Below are 6,000 nucleotides of genomic sequence, written 5' to 3'. Positions count from 1 at the left end.
GCAGAAAATACATCACCTGAAATCCAGGACTGTTGGGTCCTTCACCTTGTGTGGGACAGAATCTGGTTTAGACTCCACAGTCTTGGACATTTGAACCTGCCTTTGTTGAGTGAGGAATTATTGACCAGGACATGTAAGTGATGCGTTGTCCTTTTCAAAATGTGCTCCGAGTTTTATTTTCCTCCTAAATTGACCCCAGAAATGGGAGACCTGTTTCTGGTAGAATCAGCTCTCTGAAGTCTAGCAGCTTTCATGACATAATAAACTCATTTTGCCCTGCTGAACCCTTCTTTTCATCCTGCCTCAGCCCAGCAATTATTATTATGACTATTAATTCACAGTGAAACCATTAACATCATCCTTGCTGGTATCATGACTCCTAGTTTGCCGAATTTCCTTTAATCTCAGAATACTTTGAGCTCAAGAGGATTGCTGCATTAAGAAAGATATGTCAATGGTTTTGGGGACCCCAAAAGAGAATGGAAATGGTCATGTCATGGAAATGACCCTTCATGGCTGGTGTAGAGTTCCCAGAAACCCAGTGATAAACAATTTTCTGTTAGTCCATTGTCTGTGTTAGTAAGAGCTGCATTATGCCACATCAGCTATGCATGAAAAAAATATAAAGACAGTTTTGGTGAACTTTTTCTATCAAAATAAGGATAACCTTTCTCTGTGAGCTTCTATTCTAAAAACTGCATCTAGTCCCAGCACATTGCATCCCTTCTAGGAAAGCAAGCTCAGCCCAGAGTACTTCAAAAGCCTTTGTTTTATATTTATGCTACACTTTCATGGAAAGTCTAAGCCAATAATGAAGTCTTGCAGTGACAGATGGTAAATAAATGATAGAGGTAAGTGAACTGCAGGATTTCTGAAATATTGCATATTAGTTTATCAAACCTGGCTGCAATGGTTATTTTCAGAACAAGTGAAAATCAAACTGTTCCTTTTTTGGTACTGTAGTTTGAAAATCCTGGTCTCTCTTTTTCTCTTCTGAGTCAAGTTCATGCCCCAGTGATTCACCTGTTCTACCTGGTTTTCAGATGGAGAAAAGCACGTTGCTTTCTAAAGAAAGGAAATGGCCCAATAAGCAGGCCAATTCCAAGCTGAGATAGAAATGCAGCTTAATATGCTGTCAAAAATGATTTGAAACAGACCTCTTTGTGCCAGCTGATGAAACTGAAATGCTCTGCTTTGGGCTGAGCCACCCCAGGTTAGAAGTTGACATTTTAACCTTTTCCCATGAGAAAAAAAAAGCACAAAACCAACACGCTTTTTTAGGGAAAAGTAAAAAAAAAGAAAAAAAAAAAGAAGTCAATATTCAAGTCCTGCCTTTAAACATTTATAAAACTACTGATATGAGACAAAACAGTGGGGTATGTTACGCCAATGTTAGAATGATAGGACAAGGCAGGGCTCTGGGGTGTGACTCTGCTGATGCCCGATGCCTGGGTTTCGACGCCGTAGCTATGGCAGCAGGCTGCCAAGCATCTCAGTCGTGGTTCGCAGGAATCCATCCAGCCGCAACCTGACGTCCACAAGAATGCAAGAGCCACCTATGCCCACAACAACATCGTTGCACGCTCAACTCCTCGATCTGCCCTTTTGTGCCGACTGACAAAAAAGGATGAGTTGTGCTGTAAGCAGATATCCTCATTTGATTTATCTTAAGCTGATAACTTATTCCACTTATGCTACAGCATTGAGGTTTAAAAAGAGATGACCCGGCTGACCCCCAGCAACATCCACCCAACCCCTCTCCCTGTTGGCTCTCATCAAAGCCCTGTCTGTCAAGCACTTGCAGACTTTCAGCCTCTGCAATCCCGGTATCACGGGCGGCAAGAGTTTGTATACAAAGCTGTCACCACCCTCGTGAGTGGGTGGATTTTCCAGCTCATCTGTAACCTGAGTGGCACTTCAGTCCTGGGATCTTTCTTCCTAGTGTCAACAGCATGCAGCGCTGCACTATCCCGTTACACATTATCTTCGATCAAGTTGATGGGCAGGAGGGAACAGAGCCAGAAGTAATTGTGACAGGCTGGGTGTTTTTACAGGCACAATAGTTAATGGGCTGGTTAATGTAAAGGATTAGCCCCTTCGTCCCTGGGACATATGAGAGGGGAGGAAGGGGGCGGGCGCTACTCAGTAAGCCCCAGTAGGAAACACCATGATCAGCTTGTAATCAGATAGAAAAAAACCCAGAAAAATCTTTTGTAATATCATCTTGTTGGCAGAAGCGCTGGCATTTCAGGGCCCTGATGCTCATGGAGTATACACAACATGCAACACAAAACCCAGAGCCTTAATTTGAGCCGTGCTTCAGGGGAACAGGGAAGGGACGAGAATCATAGAATGATTTGGGTTGGAAGGGACCTTAAAGAACATCCAGTTCCAAACCTCCTGCCATGGGCAGGGACACCTCCCACCAGACCAGGATGCTCAAAGCCCCATCCAGCCTGGTCTTGAACCCCTCCAGGGATGGGGCAGCCACAGCTTCTCTGGGCAACCTGGGCCAGTGTCTCACCACTGTCAGAATGAGAAATTTCTTACTAGTATCTAATCTAAATCTCCCCTCTTTCCATTTAAAATCATTACCCCTCATCCTATTGTTCCCCTCCCTGATCAGTCGTCCCCCCCAACTCCCCTGTAGGCCCCTTTTACGTACTGGAAGGTCTCCCCAGAGCCTTCTTTTCTCCATCGTCAGCCAGGGGATGAGAGGAGGAGGCAAGGGGGAAGCTCTCAGCTGTGCTGCAAGGACATCAGGCCCCCTCCCCCAGAAACGCCTCCTGGCAGACGATGCAGAGCATTATGTCTCTGTGTCGGAGGGTTCAATAAGCAGTTGCCCAGAGGTATTGCTGCGGGCTGGAGCTGTCTCTGTCTACTGTGGACATTTGCCACATTGCCTAAGACGGCAAAGCCTGTAGATCCGCCCCTGAGGCTCCAGTCTCTCCCTGCTGCATCCACCTTCCATTACAGCAGCATTATCCAGAGGAGTCCATCAAGTGCTATTGTATCACCACTAAGTGCCCAAGATTAGAGGATTTATGGCCATATGCTCGCATGGCTTATGAGTGGAGAAGTTTAGAAACCCTTCCTCCAAATTCTTCAGGCGGGCTAAAACCTCCTGCCTGACAGCTGGATCAGTTTACAGCCCAGAGACAGTCCTGTTGAGACACTCTCCAGAAAAGCCGCTAAGCACCAGCGGAAAAGGGACCACCATCAGCAGAAATCTGGGAGGAGTTAGAGCTGGCTTGATAAAACCCCAGTGAGGAAGGTGAATCACAAGGAGGTAGAAATCCAGGGCAGTAGACAGGACTGTTTTCCCTTGTGTCGCTAAGACAGGGAGAAACAAGTTTGGGGCCAAATAGCTTTCAGGTATACTTTAGCATATAATTATTCAGGTTTTACATAGGGCTACTGGGATTTAACCATGTCCACCTGCCAAATCTCTATCATCGGCAAAACAAAGTGAGGTTTAGCATCTTCCTCACCACAGTAACTTTCAGCTGTGTCATATGGTCCCAACTACTTCAAAAAAAAATCAGTTTAAGTTGGTGAAAACTCAGAAAAAATTATCTCTTCCCTTCTTTTCTCCCCCCAAATGGCATCCTAATTTCAGCAGTAAGAAATATAGGAAGCAAAAAAAAAAAAAAATTTCTACTTAGCTGCTTTTCTTGTTTTGATATAATTTCATTATTATTTCTGATATTTAGGTGGAGGGGAAACAATCCAGGCAAAAGTTTAAAAGTGAGTGAGTGATTTTTCCATCTTTGATTGGTTGATTCACATTCACTTCAGCAGCATCATGTTATTGTCATTATTACCATTAGCATCCAACTAATTCCAAGGAACCAGTCACTGTGTTCTCTACCACTGACTCTTCTTTTATACTTCAGCAGGGATTTTTCCAGCATCCTGGTTTCTGTAGAATAGCTTATGGAGTCTCACAGCCTGCTCTGGTAAGTGAAAGAGAGATGGGCTTGCACCAGGGTACTTTCTCTGAATATCTTACAGATTCAATGGTAGCAGGGAATTGGGTCCAGGCAGGGGAGCTGATGAAGCCTCGAGTATGATTTGGGAGTGGAGAAAGAGAGTAGCTCAGCTGAAATACTCTACTCCATAGATATATAAATTTAGGAGAGATTAATCCCAGCCTATTAGTCTAATTTACAAGAGAAATGAGTGCAGAACTTTTTTTTTATTATTATTATTTTCACAATTATTTTGAAATGATGGTCTGTAGTGACACCTGCTAAGAACCAGCCCTTCTTTTCCTCTTTCCCAAGCATGCATGTATTCTGTAGAAAGTCAAAGATGTTTTCTGCTTCTGGTTCACGTGGACAAAAAAGATACAAGTTAACAGAGCTAAATTTTCTGCTCAGGGTATGCTTCAGCTTTGGAAATTTTCCGTATGTCCACATACACAAAAAGGTTGAAAGTAACTGTATTGTTGTTGTGAAATATGAGTGTCATGGAGAAGTCAAAAAGGAAAGTGATTGTTCTGTTCTCAGATCAGGGCTTGAGCAGCTTTCAGAAAGTTAGCCAGGGGCAAAAACCTGAAACTGTGACAATAATATATAACATTGAATAGTCAGTTTCTAAGAGGGACCCATTCATTCTTGGACACTGAATGATCCCGGAGTTGTTCTAGCCCTACCTTACAGGCAAGTACATGCTTCCACAATACCAGTTAGAGTTTAGACATATGCTGTGTTTTAGGAAATAGTGAATGTTGTAGTAGGTCCAACAAAGAACAAGGTCCTCACTCAGCCAGGAACTCTCAAAAGCAATGGAGATGGAATACACCCCACATCAAAGAGTTTAGAGACAAAGCAAGTATTATCGTGGTCATCACAGATCAAGGCATCAAGAGATTAAAGGCTTGATTCTTGTATGTACACACACACACATATGTATATATGAAAATATGTACGCTATTCTGGCATTGTAAAGGGACTCTTAAGTGACATTCAATCACAGACGGCTATTATAAAGTATGTACTAAATCTGCTATGCATAACGGCCAGTGTTGAGAGATAAGACAAGGGGAGCATTTTTCATATTTTCCACCAATTCATAAATAAGGTAAAGAGGTAACACAACATGTCTAAGTTACAGAGGAAATTTGTGGCAAAGCTGTTAATGAAGCCTAAACAACCAAGTTCTGATCAAGGACTTGTAATTTTCAGGGGTTATTTTTTTTCTTCTGTAGAAGTCATTTAAACAAATATATATTTTAGCAAAGACTAGAGCTGTTTCAGCTGGAAGTGGACTTTTTAAATGACCTTTTCTAGGAAAAATAATGTCCTAACTCTCAGCATAAGTGGGGAAAAGAAAACAAATATCTTCAGGAAATAGTTACGGCAAACTTGTCATCGATAAAGTAGTCAGTAGTTTAAGTTAGACACACCTACCTCATTTGTAGATAGGTGTTGATTTCACCTGTGAGGGCAAGAAACAAAAGGGAAGAAAAAAAATCACAGAGAGCTCACACGCTGTTTTCAGCAACCTTTGCAATACGTTGCTTTGCCAAGCAAAACCCACTTCAGTTCTGTGTCAGACCAAAAGCAAATCTATACTGCATGAATCAAGATAATGCTTTCATTTTACAAAGGAGCGTGTGTGAGGGGATAAAAAAAGAAGTACAGTTAAGAAGTACAGTTAATTAATGTAAGAATTTGACTGGATCAATCCATATGTTCGTTTCAAGCCACTAAACTTTGGGTTTCTGCACCTGGACCACTCAGGTTGCCTTCCTCACTAACAAAACAGCAAACTTGATTCAGCATAAACAGCGTTCCTTACAACAGACAAATGACGTCAATTTAGGATTTATTTATAGAAAGCAAGCTTAGCTTAGAAGTAGCTGATGAGAAAAGGGATAAGAAAGGACGAAGGGGAAATAAGGTAATAATTGAGATCAAAACCTTTGTTCAGCAAAGAACTGAAAACATGCTGCACGTCAAGCACATGCTTACATCCTTCTGGAAAAAATGTGCA

The sequence above is a fragment of the Numenius arquata genome, chromosome 12, assembly GCF_964106895.1.
Source record: "Numenius arquata chromosome 12, bNumArq3.hap1.1, whole genome shotgun sequence".
NCBI lineage: Eukaryota > Metazoa > Chordata > Aves > Charadriiformes > Scolopacidae > Numenius > Numenius arquata.
Note: the sequence above shows the minus strand (reverse complement) of the source record.